The sequence below is a fragment of the Cryptomeria japonica genome, chromosome 7, assembly GCF_030272615.1.
Source record: "Cryptomeria japonica chromosome 7, Sugi_1.0, whole genome shotgun sequence".
NCBI classification, from domain to species: Eukaryota; Viridiplantae; Streptophyta; class Pinopsida; order Cupressales; family Cupressaceae; genus Cryptomeria; species Cryptomeria japonica.
The window spans coordinates 786853690-786868120 of record NC_081411.1 but is presented as its reverse complement, the minus strand read 5'-3'; positions in this window follow the sequence as shown (position 1 = coordinate 786868120).

Genomic DNA, 14431 nt, shown 5'->3' with positions numbered 1-14431 from the left:
AGGAGGAGAGTTCACATATGATGAATTCAACTTATTCTGCAATGATCATGGTATTAAAAGACAAGTCTTTGCACCGAGAACTCCATAGCAGAATGGAATAGCTGAGAGAAGAAATAGATCTATTGTGGATTGTGCTAGAACACTGATGATTGAAAAGAAAGTGCCACAAACATTTTGGAGAGAAGCAATAAGCACAGCAGTTTACACCCTGAACCGAGTACAATTGAAGAAAGGTACTTTGAAGACACCATATGAAATCTGGTATGATAAGAATCCTAATGTAAGTTATTTTAAAATGTTTGGAAGTAGATGCTATGTTCACAAAGATGATAGAAATGACAAGTTTGATCAGAAGAGTGAAGAAGGAACATTTCTAAGTTATTCTTCTAGAAGCAAAGCATTTAAATGTTTGATCAAATCATCTAACAAAATAGTAGAAAGTGCAAATGTGAAAATTGATGAATTTTCAGAAAGAAATGATGAAGGAAATTCCAAGGAACCAAAAGACTATGATGAATTTGTCTATGTTCAACTGACAAATCTTATCGAGAAGACTGTTGAAGAAAATGAAGAGAATATCCAGTTACCAAGTGATGAAGAAGATCATACAGAGCCTATCGAGCCTGTATTAGCCAAGTATGTCAGAAGACATCATGCACCAAGTCAGATTATAGGAGATAAGGATGATCCAGTGATGACAAGGAACAAACTGAGACAGAACACATGTTTGATATCTGAATTTGAACCGAGAATAGTGAAAGAGGCATTTAACAGTGAAGATTGGATAAATGTTATGACAGAAGAGATTGATCAAATCAAGAAGAATGACACATGGACACTAATCCCAAGACCGAAGGACAAAAATTTAATCGGTACAAAGTGGATTTTTCAGAAACAAGCTAAATGAAAAAGGAGAGGTCATTCGAAACAAAGCAAGACTAGTTTGCAAAGGTTATGCTCAAGAAGAAGGAATTGATTATGGTGAAACTTTTGCACCTGTTGCTAGACTTGAAGGAGTAAGAACATTGTTGGCATATGCTGCTTTCACAAAATTCAAGGTATATCAAATGGATGTCAAATCTGCGTTTCTGAATGGAATATTAGAAGAAGAAGTTTTTATTGAACAACTTGAAGGATTTGTTGAAGACAAGAATAAAGATCAGGTATGTAAATTGAACAAAGCTTTATATGGTTTGAAACAAGCACCTAGAGCATGGTATGAAAGATTGCACTCTTATTTGATTAAGATTGGTTTTATAAGGACAAGTGAGAACAACAATATGTACATGAAGAATGATGAAAATGTAATACTGATCTCAGCCATATTTGTTGATGATATTAACCGGGTCACATCTAGCAACGTGTTTGTAATCTTTAACAGGATTTGCTTTTAACCGAGCATACTCTAGAAGAGTATATTTCTTAATGGGTCCGAAATCCGACAGTGGTTTTTACCTATTTGGGTTTCCACATTAAATCTGGTGTTATGAGTTTTATGATGTTTATATGCTTTTGAGTTTGTATGTTTAGCAGTTTTGGTTATATTACTGAAGCATATGTTACCGAGGTTGAATTTGATGTTTTTATGGAAGATTAAGTTTGTATGATTCACCCCCCCTCTCATCATGTTGGCTATTGGATCTGTACTTATATTAAGTATTAGAACTATCATTATTGTCTTCCTTTAAAGAAGGATGCATAGGAGATAGTTTTTTAGGTTGAAAGATGGGAGATATCGGGCACTTTCCTTTGTAAGATGTAGGAGGTAGAATCGTGGCATACAAAGGAGGAATAGAAGGTGTAGGAAGAAAAATAGGTCTATCATGAGAAGGAGGAATCAGTCTATCACAAAGAAGAGAAATTGGATTGGGATCTCTAGGCTTGCTTAAGGACAAGATCTATAGACGTATAAAAATGACCATATTCCCAAATGAATATCTTATGTTCATTTCTCTATTTAATTAAATCCAATTTAATTGAATTACTCACATTCCTCTATTTAATTAAGTAAATTACTCCATTTATTTAAATTAAATTCACTAGACCTCTTTTACCATTTAATGAGATAAATCATTTTATTCAATTAAATCCCCTATCCACCTTTTAATTAAATTCAAATTTAATTAAATAGTTTATCCTAAATTAAATAAATCTAATTTATTTAATTTCCCCAATTGCAACCAAATTGATTTAAATTCATTTTATTCAATTAAATCCTATTATCCCTCCACCCACTTGCAAAATCCTACATCTCCCACTTGCTTCCTAAACCCTATTCCTAACCCCTTCTAGACTCTTCTAATCACTTCTAAATTAATCTAACCCATCTCCTAAATATTGCCACATCCCTAAGCAAGAGGAAGTGACTTCTCAAACCCTTAAAGTCTTTGATAACCATTAAAGGCTTCAAATCTCCAACAACTTTCTCTTCCAAATCATTAATGGTTAACTCAACCCTCTAGCATGATTAAAGAATTTCCCTAAACTCAACCTCCATGTAACCCAAGGGTTTCATCAAGCATTTATTGCTTTGACCATGGTTATCCTTAATCCTTTGCACAAGAGTTTATCCTTTGGATAAAACCTTTATCCAATGGGTAATCCTAACTTAACCATAACCCTTACCCCCTAAGATAACCATGAGGTCTTCTCAAGCATTTAATGCTTCTTACATCTCCTCTCAACCAATCCTATGTTGCCAATTGTCACCATTTCATTGGTGCAAATTGCAAATATGGATTCCCAACTTTCAAACTCAACCCTTGATTACCTCTTTCAATCCTGTCCATTCATTGCCCTATTTTTGCTATAAATAGAGCTCTCATTCCTCCATTTTCAGGATCCAAGTCTTTAGCATCATACTTATACTAAAATCCATCCAAGCTTTAATATATCATTTGTGCTCATCATTTAGCCTCTCTTTTCAATAGGAATTAATCTAAATATGCATGTTTAGAGTATTTTCCTTATCATTTAGCTTAATCATAGACTAGTATATCAGGCTAGGATAGTCTTGCTACTAATCTTGTCATCTTATAATCTAGTTTATTGCATTTATAGGATCATGCATAGCTTAGGATGCATTTCACCTTAAAATCAGCCAAAGCATCCCTCGTTCTTGCATTTGTCATCCCTAAACCACTTTGCTTAGTGATCTGAGAGCAAAGAAATTGGTTTGAGGGACCTTGTGAGATAGAGAACCATGGAACCAACCTTGGGAAGCTGAGCCATACTTCATGACTCCATAGCTTGCACCAAGAAGTCCTGTGGGTGTGTGAGCAAGGCTCCTTAGTCTTCATTTTTCACATTTTAAGTTCTATCGACCCGCTTTTCCTGCATACATTTCTAGCGCCCATCATGGGGCACGACCCCATATATCAAATCAGTTTTTGAATTTAACCCCTTTTGCAGGTACACGGGAATTAAGAATCAGTGCATGAGAAGCATTCCCTAGCGCATCTAGTTAACAGCCTAGCACATCCCGCTTACTGTTCAGCGCGTTGGGCCCGTCTTGTAGCACGTGAGGTCTTTGCTATAGTGCATCATCCCACTAATATTTTCTTGTAGGTCTCGGCATGAGAGAAAAATAGAGCAGCGCATCCAGAAATCAGCTTAGCGCATCTTGAGAACAGCCTAGCGCATCACTGTCATCTTGTAGCGCATCACTGCCATATTGTAGCGCATAAAGTTTGTTCTGTAGCACATCATCGACCAAGACAAAATCAAAATTTATAACCAAACCAAAAATGTTTCTAACAGTTTGACTGACTTTTGCAAGGTTTTAACATTTTCTTGCAGGGGGAGCTTAGATTTTATTGACAAAATTGCAAAGAATTTTATTTTTTTTACTTAGTTAAGTTAGTTAAAGCTTGGGATTATTTTACTTCTGTTTGGATAAAATTGAACTCACTTTATTTTTGGGCTATAAAAAGAACCACAATCAAAAATTTTCTCGCTTTCATAGGAGAAAAACTTTATTTTGGGCTATAAAAAGAATAAAACAAACTTTCCTTTTTGCAAAAGTAGCTTTGAAAAGAACCTCACCATCCTTTGGTGTATAAAAGGATTCATTTTAATTTTTTGCAAGGAAAAGAACCACACTTAAAAAAAATTTTGTTTACAATAAAAAAGGGAAGTTCTTCCCCTTTTTCGATTTTCTTTTGTTGACCAAATCAAAGTTTTGCTTTGTTGACCAGGTTCTTTTGCTAGATTAGATAATCATTGCTTTAAGGAAATAAAAAGAACACCATGTTTTGTGGGGCAACATCTCCATATAGATCTTAGAAAATCATTGAATTGAAAGGTAAAAAGAACATTGTTTGCCTTGTCTTGAAAGTGGAAGGTATATGCTCTCCCCTTAACTGGGTGACCAAAAAGCCAAACCACTCTTATACTTTCGGTATTTCAAGTAATAAAAACCTTTAGCAGGCTTGCCTTCCCGAGGGGTTGAAATCAAAAGTCATTTATGGCCGGTGTGAAGGGAACGACCTAAGTGGGAAACAACTTTGATGCCAAGTGTTCCAATCCACTATAATCAAAAGTGGAAAGTGACAAAAGTCCTTTTCAACGGTTGCGCATAATGATTAGCCTTCCCCCAATATCCTTGAGATACGTAAAGCCTTTGTTCTAAAGGTTGGGAAGCCTCCTGAGGGAGTTTATCACTGACGGCCGAACATGAAGCCTGATTACAAACCTTAGAAGGAGAAACCTTGAGCCAAGTCAGTAACGAGACATTTATAATATCATAGTGCAAGGGTGGGGAAGAATTCGCCCCCAAGATCACTCACCATATATCTCCCAAGATAACTACTCAATTGTGAAGCAATTCACTTTGGGTTAATTTCTGGCAAAAGGCAAAAAAATGGGCGCCCCCTAGGGGGTGACACGACTGTTCGAGCTGACGGAGTATCGAGACTAGTGGGCTATGATATTATTTATGACCCTTGAATAAAAAGTCTTTTTGAAGTGTATTATTTGTATCCAAACCTGTTAAAACATTGGGGATTTGAACACATTTTTGTAGAACATACACTTATTGTTAGATTAAGCAAAATGGTTGTCTCTTTGGTGCTGTGTTTGCATTTATTACTTCAAAAAATCATCTATTAGTACTGAAAAACTCAAAACAAATTTCAAAAAATTGCAACAACCAAACAAAAAAAAATGTCAGGGCAGTCTAGCGCGTGAGAGCAACTTCTTAGCACGTGTGATACATCTTTTAGCGCATCAAACCTTCACTTTAGCGCGTCCAGTTTTAACAGTAGCACTTTACCAAAATTTAGAAATAGCGTTAAAACAGTTAGCGCGTTCGAAAAATAGTCTAGCGCGTCAAAGCATCAGCCTAGTGCGTGCAAGTCAATCTTTAGCGCATCAGGCTTATTAGTTAGCGCGTGGAAGGCCCGTACTAGTGCATGATCTTTTAGGCAAAAATAGAAAATAAATTTTAATAGTCTTAACCAATTAGCATGTAGACCGGGGCAGCCTAGCGCGTGGGGTCTTTTCCCTGGTGCATCAAGAAATTTTTGTAGTGCATTCGGTCTCTGTTTTAGCACATGATCAAACCCAGAAAAACAAGAGGCAAAATAGTGGAAAATTTTGAAAATTAAGAAAGCATTTTTGAAACATCCTTTCATCATATTCATCTTCGTCAAACCAGAGTATCAAAAACAGAGCTTTAAAAACTATTTCTTGAGCAAATTTCGTGTTAAAACAAAAGTTGTCCAGAATCCAAAACTGATCGCACGATAAACATATCTATCCTATCAAAATCGGGAAACATCATCGCAAGTGACGAATAGGTCCTTTATTATCTCACAGATTATATCTCAAAAACACTTGTTCAAAATCTCAGGTTGTCAAATCAAGTTTCCATATCAGGAGACTTTATCCATATCATTTGACACGCTTTGTCGTGAGGGGGCATCTAAACCTTCACTTTGATAAAGTAAAACTTGAGTTTTCAAAACAAGATCAAATAAATCCAAAACAATTCAAAGGAAACCATTAAATCACTTATGCATGACTAATCCCCATATTCTGAGAAGAAAGAATATTTATAGTAACACCACGTTGAAGAAACAACAACCAAGTTTTTCCAAATTTGTCAAAAGGAATAAATTTTTATACATCAATCGTCAACTCTTCAAATCTCATCGCACATTCCTTCATCACGTCAAAATTTATATCCAGAACAAATCCAACGAATTTGACAAAGAGCCTTTGAAGACTAAGGCATATTGTCAAAAATCCGCATTCAGTCAAATCATAAACCGTGGAGGAAAGATCAATCCGGCATTCTTTCCCGACAAGTGCATCACTTACAACACACCCCAATTTGAACCACCAACCCTTGAGCAACATATCGAAGATGATTTTGTCCCCTTTATCATAGAAAGCTTCTACTAAAATTCCTATTACTCACTCTCAACAAAACAAACAAAGCAAGGCACAAGCAGAATCTAGTATGAATCAGAGGTTATCAAATCCTTTTGAAGGTCCACATCTAGAGGATACTGAAATTTCTGAAGAACTTCTTCAAGAATGCCAAGAAAGTGTTTCGTTCCAAAAACTCATAGAAAGACTCATGGAAAATGACAAAGAGAAATACTTGCTCATGCTCACAAGCAAAGGAGTTAAAATTCCTGAGGACCTTGACCCAGACATTTTTCGAGCACGATCTCAAAATTACGAATATCAAGAAAGACAAAGAGAAGAAGATGCACGTGACCCTGAGCAAGAAATTCCTGAACAACACATCCCCGAGCAAAACATACTGTTCCATACACCATTTCAACCCAAGATTAATGCAAGGGAAGAACTCTTCCCTCCAAAAAATAATGCACCTTTGGTTGCCCTTACTCAACAAATACAAATGTTACAAAGACAATTGCAAGACATGCAACAAGGGACCACAGTACGGTATTCACTAAATGAAATTTGTCCTTATCCATTTGACAGAAGATTGCACATGATCCCTTTTCCTCTGAATTCAAACATACCTAAATTTGACAAGTACGATGGGAAAAGTGATCCCCGTGATCACGTTAGAGAATTCTGTACCATGAGCCTTGAATTTGCTCATGATGACACCTATCTGATGAGGTTATTCCCAAGAAGTTTGGGAGGACAAACAATGGAATGGTTATCCAAAATCACACCTCCTGTCAGATCATTTGACGAACTAGTCAACAAATTCATCACTCAGTATTCCTATAACATTCAACATGCTATAACCATGGTAGATGTCTGTAACACCAAATAGAAAAACAATGAAACATTCATGGTATTCGTTCAACATTGGCGACGTATGGTTTCATGATATCCTTGGGATATTCCTGAAAAAGAGAAAATGGAAATTTTCATCGACAACTTGAATGGTGAGATGAGTTACAGGCTCAAACTCCAATGCATACCATCTTTCGCTAAACTAATTGAAAATGACATTCAAGTAGAAGAAGCATGTGTCAAGAAAGGAACGCTCAAATTCTTCAAAGAAGGAATAGGTTCATCAAATTACAATAACCAAAATAACACCAACTTAGACAAATCTAGATTCTGGACTCGTAACAAAAACAATGGAAATGAAGGAGGCAATGAATCACATGATCCAAAATCTAAATAGCTAGTGCTCGCATTATCAAGAAATCCTCAAGCTACAAAGAACCCCAAAGGTGCTAACCCGGATGCTAACACATACGCACCGAATACCAATCAAGGTCAACCCAACACAAACAACACCAACAATACTAAAAAAAATACCACAAATCGGGGACCTAATAACAATTCACGAGATGACACCAACAATTTCCAAAAATGTGTCTTCACACCATTGGGACAATCACTAGAGTCAGCATTCAGAGATCTCCTGGCAAACAAGATTATCTCTTTGCCTGGAATCAGCAACTATGAACCACAAATCAAACCACCTTGGTGGAATGACTCACAATTTTGTGATTTTCATCGCAACAAAGGTCATCAAATGAACGATTGCATGAGATTGAAAAACATTGTTCAAGACCTGATCGATAGAGGTGATTTAATATTGGATGGTCTCAAGACAAATGGTGACCATGGAGCCTTTAAAAATCCTCTTCCAAACTACAAAAAAGATGGAGCTTCAACCTCGAATGATACACATGGAGCTTGTATCAATCACATCTACAATAACACCATCAATCACATATTAGCTGAAGACAATCATGTAAACGTCATCACAATCTGAGACCAGCATAATCATGAATCTATCAATGTAACAACCAGAGCTCAGAAATATGTCTTGAAGGGCCATACACCAACAACAAACACTATACCAAAAATCCAATATGATTTAGTTAGCCAACTGCGCAAAACTCCTGCTCAAATATCTATACTAGAGTTTTTGAAACTTTCGCCAAAACACAAAGACATATTGGAACAGCACTGTTGGAAACCAATGTACCTCAAGATCTGGATGCTGACAAATTCCAAGCCATGGTCGCTCATATGACAGGGCCTCATAATCTCACCTTCTCAGAGCATGATAATAGTTCCTTAAGTCATTCGCATAACACTCCTCTCCATATTGAAGTCATCGTCTATAAACACCGGGTAAAATGAGTATTGATAGATGGAGGAGCTGGACTTAATATATGTACCTTAAAACTTATCTGTGCATTAGGCTTCTCAGAGGAGTCTATTGATCCACGCAAAAAAATTACTATAAAGGCATATGATGATGAGGAAAGATCCTCTAAAGGGACAATATTGTTACCAATTCAAGTTGGCCCCATACAAAGATATACTATGTGCCAGGTCTTAGACATAGACCTCACATACAATATTTTATTAGGTTGACCCCGGATACATGAAATGCAGGCAGTACCTTCTACGTATCACCAGTGTGTCAAATTTCCCTATAACGGACAAGAGGTCTCTATATCTGCTGATCACAATCCATTTCAACATTGTAATGCAATGGGGGCAGCCCAGGATAGTTTGGTTCCCCATAATAAGGAAAAACAAAAATCCTCAACAGCAAATCTACAGCAGGCAAAGTCTGACTCATTACCTGGAGATTTCAAGCAAAAAAAGCAAATCCGAGAACAAGGCATGGGGGAGTACTCTTTGGAACCCATGTGTTTGGCTAACTTGCCAACATCACCCAGATCTCATGGATTACCTATAACATCAACACATCAGGTAACTCAGCCCATCACCAAATTTGATATTACCTTCATCCCACTCGACACTCTAGCACATGAATAAGAGGAAAGGGACATCCTTAGCTGGTTATACAAAGATGAGGAAGAAGGTAACAGAGTAGCTGCTCTGGAAATAGTTCTACCAACACACTTATATGGAAAGGGCTACTTAATCATGCAACAAAGGGATATAATGGTAAAGGACCTATTGGAAAATGCAAAGAAGGAGTCACTGAACCAATAGACCTTCCTTCACAGCTTAGTAAAGAAAAAACAAGATTAGGCTATAAACTCACTTTCCTACTAAGAAAGATACCACACATGAATCCAAAACCTCAATGGAAAGCAAAGAAGAAGTACAAAGAAGAATCCTGGTAGGAAGCACTATTTGAGTCAGCCGAAACAATCCGCAAGGACTGTGAACGTCAAGAACAGAAGCAACATCAGGAGAAACTCCTCAATCGCAAGAAAGCCATATTTACAGCAGTAGCTCATATTCAAGCACCAATATCTAAAAAAGAAGAAATACCTCCTGATATCATTATTCCTCCCCAAAGAGGAACCGTATATGAGCAAATATAAAAGGTAGAAGCAGGATCCAAAACAAAATCAACAAAAACTATCAAACTGGTATCAATTATCAAAGATCTATTTTCGCCATATAACATACCTGTTTACAACACTGAAAATATCTGGGATGGTAACTCTGAGACTGATTCCAATGAATATGAATGGGGTAGCTGCTCAAATGCTACTGAAGATACCGCTGAAAATACTAGTTCCATATCCCTTTCTCAAGAAGAGCATAATGCATAAATTAGACTACCTGAATTTGGACCACAGAATATCTATGATGCTAAGGAAAGCGAGCAGAAACATTATGAACACGTCTATATGGAGGATGACACCATCGAAGACCTCGATGGAATTCAAAAAGTTTAAATGCAAAAATAGTCAAGACTTTATGAAAAATGCAACATTTGGTACTTTAGAAAATCATCCATCGTATTTCTCTTGTGAATCTTTTATCGATCGATGCTTTGATTTGGGTTTGTGTAAGGAGATGTGCTCGACAAAGCAACTAACATCATTCATCTAAAGAAATACTACACTTCAGTAGTCTAATGCACGAAAAAAGTAAAAAACAATCAAAAAATAAAAAAATCAAGGAAAAGCAAATAAAAGGTACAATAAAAGCAATTGGTGAAAACCTGGTAACAAGTGCTATTGTGAAAGGACAGCTCCTTTATCTATATCCACATCCTTATCTCCGCAGTAAAACACTATCGGCCATCGCCTGACACTTAGCAAATATCCATTCAGGACATACTTAGCGTAGTCACTATCCTGATTTATCCATCTATCCTTTCACCATATTTTACCATGGCTTGGTAATCACTATACATACTTGCATCGAGAGGTACACTTAGCTAGGGACAATAATCGTAAAAAATTACAAGCATGTTCAAACCGTCAAGACTATTTGCAAAACTCAGAGTATCATGTCCAACAAACAAAAACTTACACCAACCCAAATCAAAACATCGATCGATAAAAGATTCACAAGAGAAATACGATGGATGATTTTCTGAAGTAACAAATGTTGCATTTTGCATAAAGTCTTGACTATTTTTGCTTTTAAACTTTTTGAATTACTGGATTCTCTAAATTTTCTCAACAATGCTTCCAAGCTAGAGAACATCGAGAAACTCCAATATTTTCTTAGTCTTCTGTCTGTGAGGCAATCATTTGTACTATGTAGATATTTGTCTCGGGATGTGATTCACAACATATCACTAAAGACATGATTCCACTTTACGCATACAAATGGTTTAAATCTTGTCTGTTTATACGCAATTCGCACTCTGGTCGTCCTGGTTCAATTATACCTTGACGCTTGTGCTATCTTGCAAAATCTAACTTGTAAATTATACCTTGACGCTTGCGCTATCTTGTAAATTATTCTCAGGTTATCATGGTTCAATTATACCATCATGCTTGTATAAATTTTCAACATATTCAAAGATCAATCCATGCTCAATGATGATACATATATCGAAAGCAAATAACATGTGGTTATATCAGGATGACAAATACAGAATGAGGATGCTAAAAAACAATTAGTTGCATATCATTTTACAATTAGTTGCATCTCATTTTACAATTAGTTGCATATCATTTTACAATTAGTTGCACATTAAATCATACATCTCATTTTCAAGATACATCTCATAAACATCATACATTTACATCATTGCATCATAACATCTATCTAAGCATTACATCATCAGAAAATAAGCAGAAACATATAGAAAGCATGCATCCATAACGCATCACATGATCAAAGAAAATGGTGTCATATATATATATATAAAATGATCAAAATGTACAATATCTGTCATGTCTGTACCCAGTACAACAAAAACAATGATAAAAAATACAAACGGAGACATCATCTCTCAAGTATGACTATCTCCTGAAGGAGACGGTCTTGCCACAGAAGTCCCAACCCCTGGATCTCCAGGTGGATCATGTCTCGATGGCCCTGTCACGCCTCTGCTCTCTGACCGCAATCCAGTCTCTCAAGATTGACTCGATCTCGATTGTGTAAAACTCTGCACTTGGCGCTCCCTAGGCACCACAGCCTCATAATGTCAACGGTAGTACTCCGCCTCCTGGGCTCTCAAAGACAACTCTCTCAAGGTGTCTCTCATCGGACCACCTTTTGCTGCTCTCTGCACGCTCGTTGCAAGCTCCTTTGCTCGACCCCGCCGCTCTATCTCAGTGTCGCGCTTGGTGGTCAGCTGTGTAATCTGATGCTGCTGCGCTAATAACTATGCCTACAGCTGCTGCACTGTCACCTGTAGGGTTCTAATTTGGGCGTCCTCCACATGAGTCAGAATCCGGACCCGTAGAGGTACCTGTGAAGGGGTACCCCCTATCCCTCTCCCTGTCCTTGGTGCTGGTGGAGGTAACACATCAATCCTCCTCCTCTAGGCTGGCCATCTCACCTCTTCAATCCCTCCCACTGCTTCTATCACCTCTCCTACCATCCCCTCACCCCCTACTCCAATAGCCAAACCTCCTCTACCTCTATCCATCACAGCTCATCAAACTGCTCTCTCCACCCGCACCCCTCTATCACTATCTCTATCTCCTCTCCTCCCTCGATCTCCTCTCCCTCATCATCCTCCTCCACCACCTCCATCATCTCCCTCATCCCCATCTCCACCTCCCTCATCCTCATCATCATCAAAAGCAGACCGTATCTCCACTGGATCTGATATCCTCGCCACGACATGAGCTGCGAATAATATGGCAAACTCATTCGTCATCCTAGCATCCAAAATCTCTGGGGCATAATCCCATATCTGGCTCGCTAACTGCACAAACTCCTCTACGACTGCTGCACTGTTAATAGTCAGACCCCAATCTGGTATGTCCTGCCTCCGGTGTGCATACAAACAGGTCCTCTGTGGTATCCCCTCCTACCGACCAAACTACCGCAAAACTCTCGTAACCAAAAACCTCTCGATCACAAAAGGGGTCCGCCCTATCAAAAACCGAGTCATGAAGACATATGACATCTCCAGCCCAAACCTTGCAACCTATGTACGGTCGCCATATGACCGTATCAATGTCATCCAATACCCTCCTCCAATGCTCCGACAACTAATCCCCTGTATCCATATGCATAGGCACGTCCAACAGGCCTATCTCTATCCACCAGTGGCCTAGCTGTAGGAATGTGCTCCCAGCACCATACCTGTAGAAGTGTAACGCCAGCTGACAAACTGCCATAACCCAAGTAGACTACCTCATGAAAGTCCCTGTACAAATGGGCTAGCATAGCCGATCCCCATGCGAACCCGCGGCCCTGTGTCACCATCTCCTCCAGCACCAGTCCCCATCCCACACATAGTCCCTTCGACCGATGATTGGGACATAGAAAACTACCTACAAAACCTGCCAGTATCGATGGAAGAGGTGCATGGTCCAAATCCAGAAACTCCTACCATAGAATCTCGTATCCACACATTGTATCATCGTGAAATATCTGGCGGAGTGCCTCTATCCCGCCCTCCTCTAACTGCTCATAAGGTAGTAGTGCACCTACTACAGGTATGCACAAGATCCGGTAACAATCCTCTGGGGTCACTGTCATCTCCCCTGTGACAAAGTGGAAGGTATTCGTGTCACTGTGCCATCTCTCTGCAAGCGCTATAAGTAAACCCCAGTTCATAGTAAACCAAGGCATATCTAATAGGGAAGATAGGCCACATCTCTCAATAATATCTAGATCAACCTGTGCTAACCGTGGTATCAATGCCCATGGTCTCTGGAACCGCTCACGTGACTGAACCACTCCCAATCGCTCCTGTCAAACAACAAAACAAGTCCAATATGAGTTTCCTCATCAAAACATAGATATCAAAATCAAAATCACATCATATCTATTCATATCAACTTGTAACACAACTCAAGTTTTCAAAAACCATATCAAACTTGTAACACAACTCAAGTCCCCACATGACATCAACTTGTAATACAACTCAAGTTTCCAACCCATATCAACTTGTAAAACAACTCAAGTTCCATAATCATATCAGCTTGTAACACAAATCAAGCTCCACATATATTAACTTGAAACAATACAAATCAAATCAAGTTTTTATCAATTCCACATCAATATCTATGAATAACTTGAAAAATCACAAATCAAACCAAGTTATATCAGCACTTATATTGGACAAACTATCAAAACAATGACAACAAACACAGAAACGAAACATTTACACCTATCCCAGCAAAACTGACCTTATCCTAGCAATTTTCCTCACTCAACAATCATCCTTTCTCGCCAAAACCGATTGCATGCGCTAACTAAATTTGGCTATGCGCTAGATTGACTCCATGCGCTAAACTATTTTCTCTACGCGCTATCCTATCTACCCCATGCGCTAGATCGATTCTATGCGCTACCTATTTCTTCCAATGCGCCATTTAATCTACCCTATGCGCTAAATCTATCCCATGTGCTAATCTATCCCGGGTCTGCGCTACCTATCTAACCCTATGCACTAGGTCTAACCTACGCACTACTTATCCCTACCCATGCCACTCCCTGTGTCCCTAATGTGCTAATTTACATTTATGCGCTAACCTAGCAAATCTGTGCGCTAACCTAGCAAATTTATGCGCTACCCTAAGTTTCCGGACGCTACCCAAAATTGAAACCCTTATGCGCTACG